Here is a 10,016-nt window from a genome sequence, read left to right on the forward strand (position 1 = left end):
ATTATAGGCGGTTCCCAAACAGAATGGTAAAGTTTATACTCCCCCTCCACCAACAAGCATCAATCCATGGCTTGCTCGAAACAACGAGTGCCTCCAACATACATCAGGTCCTAGGGGGAGTTTTGTTTGCAATTAATTTTGATTTAGTTTGCATAAAGCATGGGACTGGGCATCCCGGTGACCAGCCATTTTCTCGTGAGTGAGGAGCGGAGTCCACTCCTCTTGAGAATAACCCGCCTAACACGGAAGATAAGGACAACCTTTGTTGATACATGAGCTATTCGAGCATACATAACAGAATGAATATTTGAAGGTTTAGAGTTTGGCACATACAAATTTACTTGGAACGGCAGGTAGATACCGCATATAGGAAGGTATAGTGGACTCATCTGGAATAACTTTGGGGGTTAAGGATTTGGATGCACAAGCAGTATTCCCGCTTAGTACAAGTGAGGGCTAGCAAAAGACTGGGAAGCGACCAACTAGAGAGCGACAACAGCCATGTACATGCATTAAAATTAATAAACATTGGATGCAAGCATGAGTAGGATATAATCTACCATGAACATAAATATCGTGAAGACTATGTTGATTTGTTTCAACTACATGCGTGAACATGTGCCAAGTCAAGTCACTTAAATCATCATAGGAGGATACCACCCCATCATACCACATCATAATCATCTCAATAGCATGTTAGCATACAAGGTAAATCATTATAACTCATAGCTAATCAAGCATGGCACAAGCAACTACGATCTCTAATTGTCATTGCAAACATGTTTATTCATAATAAGCTGAATCAAGAACGCGGGACACATCATATTTACAAAAACAGAAGAGGTCGAGTTCATACCAGCTTTTCTCCTCTCAGTCAGTCCATCATATATCATCATAATTGCCTTTCACTTGCACGACCGAACGGTGTGAATAATAATAAGAGTGCACGTGCATTGGACTAAGCTGGAATCTGCGAGCATTCAATAAACAGGAGAAGACAAGGTAATATGGGCTCTTTGGTTAATCCAACAATAATGCATATAAGAGCCACTTCAACAATTTAATTATGGTCTTCTCCTACTGACCCCCAAAGAAAAGAAAAGAAATAAGACTATTTACACAGGAAAGCTCCAAACAAGCAAAAGAAGAACGGGAAATATTTTTGGGTTTTCTTTTTAGTTATTACTACAGTAGAAAAATAAACTACTACTAATTTTTTTGGTTTTTCTTAAGGTTTAACAAACACATAAGAAGAAAGCAGGAAAAGGAAACTAAACTAGCATGGATATTACAATGAAAAGGTATGAGCACCGACATCTAGCAATGAGTGTGTGTGAACATAAATGTAATGTCAGTGAGAAATACGTACTCCCCCAAGCTTAGGCTTTTGGCCTAAGTTGGTCTATGGCCACGGCTGGCCTGGCGGATATCCATAATAATAGTTGTTGGGATCATACTGTGATGAAGAAGAATAGTTGGGATCATACTGATGTGCAACAGTTATCGCCTGCTGAGCTGCAGCGTGGAGTCGAGCTGCCTCCGCTCTCCTCTCGTACTCTTCTGCCTCCTCTCTGGTAATAACATATCTTCCTTTTGCCTATGAATCAAAGAAGGCAGGAGCAGGGAGAGTAATACGGAAAACACATCGTTTATAAAAAATTAGCCAATATAAGAGAGGTGATTCAGTCCTCTCGACAAACTAGTGTGAAGCCATAGAGTTATAATCTAAATATGCAGGAGGCAACTCCATATCACCCTCACGAATGTCTATTTCAAGAAAATGAGCTAAGCGGGTTGCATAAATTCCTCCAAAGAAATCTCCATTATGTCTATTATGATGCAACCTACGAGCTACAGTGGCTCCCATATGATAAGATTGGTCTCCTAACACAGGACTCCTAAGAATGCTAAGATCAGGGACACACATGTGACATGCTTCATCCTTAGCATTTATGCATCTACCGATGAAAAGAGCAAAATAATGTATAGCAGGAAAGTGAATGCTCCCTATGATAGCCTGCGTTATATCTCTAGATTCCCCCACAGTTATACTGGCAAGAAAGTTTCTAAATTCAGATTTAGGGGGATCCCTAATACTGCCCCATGATGGAAGTTTGCATGCAAGAGTGAAATCCTCTAGGTCCATGGTATAAGATTTGTCATAAAGATCAAACATGACTGAAGGAGAATTACGCGAAGATGAATACTCAAACCTCCTCACAAATGAACTTGCGAGATCATGATACTGGGTGCATTTGTTAGCCTCAAAATCCTCAAGACCGGCCTTGCGCAAATATGATTTGAATTCTTCTTTAATTCCCGCACGGTCCATAAAATTTTCCGACGGCCATTCGCAAGGCCGTACTAGAGCGTCTCTTGGTGGATCCTCGTCAGCATCGCTCATAGCAATCCTGGGTCCTTGCTTCTTAGAGGAACCACCTTGGAACATCTTCCTAAACATATTGTCCTTCTTTGAAAAATTCTGAAATTGTTAGTAACTTCAAAATAAAAGTAACCAAACTCAATAATATTGATAGTAACTACTCCTACGAGTGCCTAGAGCCTATATCAAGCATTAGAACTACTTGGAAACATATAAATTTGACATGCAGGCTCAAGAACATGGTCACCTATGCAGCACAAATTTGCAAAGAATAAAGCACTAGAACAAAAACTAATTGGACCAATGGAGGGGCCACATACCAAGGAACAATCTCCCCAAGTAGTTTTGCGAGAGGTGCTTTGAGCAAGGAGATCGAAAATCACAGCAAAAGTGGCTGGAACTCGTGCTCGAGTTGGTTTTTCGGGTTTGTGTGAGATAGAGGAAGAAGATGGGTGCTGGGATAAGTGGAGGAGGGCCACCATGGGCCCACGAGGTAGGGGGCACGCCCTATAGGGGGGGGGGGGCGCCCGCCACCCTCGTGGCCAGGTGGCAGTTCCTCCCGCAGTGATTTTTGCACAATAAATCCTCAAATATTCCCGAAAAAATCATATTAAATTGGCATGTCATTCTAAGGACTTTTATTTTCGGGATATTTTTATATTGCACGGATAATCAGATAACAGACAGAAAAATACTATTTTTACTTTATTTAATATAAATAACAGAAAATATAAAGAGGGTACATAAGTTTGTGCTTCTAGTTTCATCCATCTCATGCTTATCAAAAAGAATCCACTAACAAGGTTGATCAAGTCTTGTTAACAAACTCATTCCGATAATCATGAAACCGGAGAAATTTCAAATAACACTAAGTTACCTCAACGGGGATATGCACATCCCCTATAATAAGTATATCATATTTCTTCTTGACAGTAGGAAGAGGAAATTCAAAACCTCCAAATATAATCGATGGAATTTTTCCAATAGAGTTGATACTATGAACTTGAGGTTGTTTCCTCGGAAAGTTTACCGTATGCTCATTACCATTAACATGAAAAGTGACATTGCCTTTGTTGCAATCAATAACAGCCCCTGCAGTATTAAGAAAAGGTCTTCCAAGAATAATATACATACTATCATCCTCAGGAATATCAAGTATAACAAAGTCGGTTAAAATAGTAACGTTTGCAACCACAACAGGCACATCCTCACAAATACCGACAGGTATAGCAGTTGATTTATCAGCCATTTGCAAAGATATTTCAGTAGGTGTCAACTTATTCAAGTCAAGTCTATGATATAAAGAGAGAGGCATAACACTAACACCGGCTCCAAGATCACATAAAGCAGTTTTAATATAATTTGTTTTAATGGAGCAAGGTATAGTAGGTACTCCGGGGTCTCCAAGTTTCTTTGGTATTCCACCCTTAAAAGTATAATTAGCAAGCATGGTGGAAATTTCAGCTTCCGGTATCTTTCCTTTATTAGTAATGATATCTTTCATATATTTAGCATAAGGATTTGTTTTGAGCACATCAGTTAATCTCATACGCAAAAAGATAGGCCTAATCATTTCAGCAAAGCGCTCAAAATCCTCATCATCCTTTTTCTTGGATGGTTTCAGAGGAAAAGGCATGGGTTTCTGAACCCAAGGTTCCCTTTATTTACCATGTTTCCTAGCAACAAAGTCTCTTTTATCATAACGTTGATTCTTTGATTGTGGGTTATCAAGATCAACAGCAGGTTCAATTTCTACATCATTGTCATTACTAGGTTGAGCATCATCATGAACATCATCATTAATATTTTTACTAGGTTCATGTTCATTACCAGATTGTGTTTCAGCATCAGACATAGAAATATCATTTGGATTATCAGGTGGTTCAGCAATAGGTTCACTAGAAGTTTGCACAGTTCTATCATTTTTCTTTTTCTTCTTTTTAGAAGAACTAGGAACATCAATATTATTTCTCTGAGAATCTTGCTCGATTCTCTTAGGGTGGCCTTCAGGATACAAAGGTTCCTGAGTCATTCTACCAGTTCTAGTAGCCACTATAACATCATAATCATTTTTCTTACTATTCATTTCATCAAGCACTTCTTTTTGAGCTTTAAGTACTTGTTCTACTTGAGTGGTAACCATAGAAGCATGTTCGCTAGCAAGTTTAAGTTCACCTTTAATATCAGCCATATAATCACCCAAGGTCTAATCATATAAGAATTTCCTTTTAATTGTCTACCAAAATAAGCATTGAAGTCGTCTTGCCTAAACATAAAGTTATCAAACTCATCCAAGCACTGACTAGCAATTTTAGTAGGAGGGACTTCAGTTTTATCATATCTATAGAGAGAATTTACCTTTACTACCTGTGCCGGGATATCGGGATCAGGAGGTTCTTCAACAAATAAATAATTGAGATCATAAGTTTCTTTAACAGGCGGTGAATTAAGACCATGTATTTCTTCAATAGGAGGTAAATTCTTAACGTCTTCAGCTTTAATACCTTTCTCTTTCATAGATTTCTTTGCCTCTTGCATATCTTCGGGACTGAGAAATAGAATACCTCTCTTCTTCGGAGTTGGTTTAGGAATAGGCTCAGTAATTGGAGCAAGAGTTGGCTCAGGAGGTGCCCAATTATTTTCATTTGTCAACATATTATTCAATAGAATTTCAGCTTCATCCGGCGTTCTTTCCCTGAAAAGAGAACCAGCACAACTATCCAGGTAATCTCTGGAAGCATCGGTTAGTCCATTATAAAAGATATCAAGTATTTCAGGTTTCTTAAGAGGATGATCAGGCAAAGCATTAACTAACTTGAGAAGCCTCCCCCAAGCTTGTGGGAGACTTGCTTCTTTAATTTGCACAAAGTTGTATATTTCCCTCAAAGCAGCTTGTTTCTTATGAGCAGGGAAATATTTAGCAGAGAAGTAATAAATCATATCCTAGGGACTACGCACACAACCAGGATCGAGAGAATTAAACCATATCTTAGCATCACCCTTTAATGAGAACGGAAATATTTTGAGTAAATAGAGATAACTTGATCTCTCATTATTAGTGAACAGGGCAACTATATCATTTAACTTAGTAAGATGTGCCACAACAGTTTCAGATTCATAGCCATAAAACGGATCAGATTCAACCAAAGTAATTATATCAGGATCAACAAAGAATTCATAATCTTTATCAGGAACACATATAGGTGAAGTAGCAAAAGCAGAGTCAGGTCTCATTCTATCTCTAAGTGATTCTTTGTTCCATTTAATTAATAACCTCTTAAGCTCATATCTATCCTTGCAAGCGAAAATAGCAGTAGAAGATTCCTTATCAAAAAGATAACCTTTAGGAATAACAGGCATGTTTTCATCATCACTATCATCATCGTATTTAGATTCAATAATTTCTTTTTCTTTAGCCCTAGCAATTTGTTCATCAAGAAATTCACTAAGGGGCACAGTAGTATCAGACATAGAAGCAGTTTCATCATAAGTATCATGCATAGTAGAAGTGGCATCATCAATAACATGCGACATATCAAAACGAATAGCAGAAGCAGGTGTAGGCGTCGCAAACTTACTCATAACAGACGGTGAATCAAGTGCACAGCTAGATGACAGTTCCTTACCTCCCCTCGTAGTTGAGGGATAGATCTTGGTTTTTGGATCTCTCAAGTTCTTCATAGTGTCCAGCAGATATAAATCCCAAGTGACTCAAAGAATAGAGCTATGCTCCCTGGCAACGGCGCCAGAAAAAGGTCTTGATAACCCACAAGTATAGGGGATCGCAACAACTTTCGAGGGTAGAGTATTCAACCCAAATTTATTGATTCGACACAAGGGGAGCCAAAGAATATTCTCAAGTATTAGCAGCTGAGTTGTCAATTCAACCACACCTGGAAACTTAGTATCTACAGCAAAGTGTTTAGTAGCAAAGTAATATGATAGTGGTGGTAGCGGCAACAAAAGTAAAGACAGCAAAAGTAATGTTTTTGGTATTTTGTAGTGATTGTAACAGCAGCAACGGAAAGTAAATAAGCGAGAACCAGTATATGGAAAACTCGTAGGCACCGGATCAGTGATGGATAATTATGCCGGATGCGATTCATCATGTAACAGTCATAACATAGGGTGACACAGAACTAGCTCGAGTTCGTCAATGTAATGTAGCGTATATAGTCATACGTGCTTATGGAAAAGAACTTGCATGACATCTTTTGTCCTACCCTACCGTGGCAGCGGGGTCCTATTGGAAACTAAGGGATATTAAGGCCTCCTTTTAATAAAGAACCGGAACAAAGCATTAGCACATAGTGAATACATGAACTCCTCAAACTATGGTCATCACCGGTAAGTATCCTGATTATTGTCACTTCGGGGCTAACGGATCATAACACATAATAGGTGACTATAGACTTGCAAGATAGGATCTAGAACTCTCATATATTGATGAAAACATAATAGGTTCAGATCTGAAATCATGGCACTCGGGCCCTAGTGACAAGCATTAAGCATAGCAAAGTCATAGCAACATCAATCTCAGAACATAATGGATAATAGGGATCAAACCCTAACAAAACTAACTCGATTACATGATAAATCTCATCCAACCCATCACCATCCAGCAAGCCTATGATGGAATTACTCACGCACGGCGGTGAGCATCATGAAATTGGTGATGGAGGATGGTTGATGATGACGATGGCGACAAATCCCCCTCTCCGGAGCCCCGAACGGACTCCAGATCAGCCCTCCCGAGAGGTTTTAGGGCTTGGCGGCGGCTCCATATCGTAAAACGCGATGATTTCTTCTCTCTGATTTTTTTCTCTCCGAAAGCAAATATATAGAGTTGGAGTTGGCGTCGGAGGGCATCCAAGGGGCCCACGAGGTAGGGGGGCGCGCCCTAGGGGGGCGCCCCCACCCTCGTGGAAAGGGTGTGGGCCCCCTGGTCTTCATATTTGGTGAGGATTTATTATTATTTTTTCTAAGACCTCCCGTGAAGTTTCAGGTCATTCCGAGAATATTTGTTTTCTACACATAAAACAACATCATGGTAATTGTGCTGAAAACAGCGTCAGTCCGGGTTAGTTCCATTCAAATCATACAAGATAGAGTCCAAAACAAGGGCAAAAGTGTTTGGAAAAGTAGATACGACAAAGACGTATCAGGTAGTGGTAATATGCGTCAATTGTCGTGGTACTTGGGGTCTTCGGACTCCCGCCGTCTCGTTCTTGTGACGATAGTTGAACTTGGCATATCCGAGGGTACTTGGTGCAACCACCTAGTCATACTCAAGTCGAGGAGGAACTTGACAAATCTAGTGTCCGGGGTCATCGCGGTACTAGGTATCTTGTGGGACTTCACGGTTCGTCGTGGTACTTGGCGGTCTCGATCGGGGCAGCAAAACGTAGTCGAACTTGGCGGACTTTGGTTCAAACAGCAACAAGCATCACAGGTGCATGTAGGCAGAGGCGACGAATCGGGACAGAGGAGCTTGGCGGATGCAAGCAGCAGCACGGGGCTGGCAGAGGCGATGCGGGGCCCACATGGAGGGTTGAATCAGTTAACGGGCGAAGTGGGACTGTAGCGGCGGATGCAGCGGCTCGACGCAAGCAGTACGCCGCGGCTCTGGGAACATGGCGGGGCGGCAGAGCCGCAGGGGAAGCCGAGATCCACTGGATCCTGGCGGAGCACACTGGTGGCAATGTCGGTCGGTGGAGAAGCACGGGGCGGCCACGACGATGGTGGTCGATGTAGAAGGTGGGGCCGCGGGCAGCCATGGCCTCGACGAAGGGTTGGGCGCGAGGCTCCCGCGGCGGAGGCGACAAACAGACGGCGGCCATGGCAAACGAGGAGGTAGGACGACGAGGTCTCCGACAACCTGCTGCTAGTTGGGATGATGAGGGATGGCGAGGGAGTGACTTGGGGCGGTGACGATGGGTGCAGGCGTGGCGGCGCTGTCGGAAGAGAGGCAGGCGATGGGAAAGAAGGGAGAGGCCATGGATCGGGCGCTGGAGCTCCTCTCCTCAACATGGTGGTGGCGCGAGGGAGGAGAGGAAGACGAGTAGCCGAGGGAGAGGGAGAGGGGATCGAGCGCAGGGAGATGGGTATCGAGCAGAAGGCGGGGGCAGAGGGAGAGAACGAGAGGAGGGGGTCAGTACCTAGGGTTAGGAGGGGGTGGTTTGTCTGGCCTGTGTGCGGGTGTCCTAGGTGGGCCGGCGTGGGAGGTTGGGAGGCCCAGGAGGCCGGCGGGCGCAAGCTCTCTCCCCCTCCCTTTTATTCTTTAGCAGAAATGTATTAGCGAGAAGAAAAAGAAAGAGAAAGTTAGGGAAAATAATTTGAGCGTGGGATTTATTTTCTTGGACTCACAAAAAAGAGCTTGATCTAAGAAAAATAGGAGTGGGCATGAATGAAAGATTAAATTCAAATTCCTTTGAATTTAATCCAAATGGTTTGAACTAGGACGGGTTTGAGAAGTGTCCAAAAATGTTGAGACTTTCGGAGGAGCCTCAATAAATGGAGAAGGAATTGTCGGCAAGGTTTGGGGATCAACTCGAAGCAGAAAAGGCATGGGGTTATTTTTGCATGTTAGTTATAGTTAATTCCAAATCAATGGAATATTTGATATAGCTCCCTAATATTGGGAGGATATGTTATAAAGAGGAGTCACCATGTGAATTCCCTCGATTTAAATAGATCAAAAATCTATCAATTAATTTAGTTGAGTTTAAAAAATGAAATGACATGATGGCATGATGACATGATGCAATACAAAATAAATGGAGCAAGCAAAATGAAACACACAGTGATCACGAAATATATGGGAGTCTTCTGGAGCGTCGGTCTTGGGGCATCACAAATTAGGGCAGTAGTTCCTAGGTAGGTTCATCTAATTAGTTAGTAAGAACTAGGTGTGACGCCCGGATAATTAGGCTACAGTAAACCTTCGTTAATGATGCCACGTCACCACGGTTACTGTTGCTAATCTTGCGTTAGTTCGAAACCGATTCAAATTCAAATTCAAAAGAAAAGCAAACAACAAAAGTTTTCAAAAAATTAAAACTAAAATGTTCGGGTTGTTTCAAATAAATCGTAAGCAATTATGGTGGAGAAACCAAGCTTTTATAAAATGCTTAAATGAGCTATAAGGATTTAAACAGTAGCAAAAACAATTAATTAAATGCCTTTTACAATTAATAAATTACTAAACTATTTTATTTTGTCACCAAACTTTTTGTGGCATTGGGGTATTTTGTAACACTAATTTAGGTACTACTTGTATATTTTATAAAACAAAATTATATAGAAAATAAAATAGAAAGCTAATAAAAAAACAAATAAATACAAAAAAAAGAAACAGAACCTCCCCCTGGACCATTCGGCCCAGCTAGCCAGGCCGGCCATAGGCCCAACTGGGCCAAGGCCCACCACCGCTCACTTAACCCCCCACGCCCCCGAAACCCTAGCCCCACGCACCACTCCCCCACTTCCCCTCGATGGGATCTGGATCGGGGGCAGAGCCCGATCCCCTCGCCCCTCCACCCCCGACGCCGGCGCCCGGAGCTTCACCACCGGCCTGCCTCCACTTTGCCGCATCGCCACCCCGCTGGAGGACGACCTTGCCGGCCTGCGTCGT

This window comes from Triticum dicoccoides, chromosome 1A (assembly GCF_002162155.2).
Source record: "Triticum dicoccoides isolate Atlit2015 ecotype Zavitan chromosome 1A, WEW_v2.0, whole genome shotgun sequence".
Taxonomy (NCBI): Eukaryota; Viridiplantae; Streptophyta; class Magnoliopsida; order Poales; family Poaceae; genus Triticum; species Triticum dicoccoides.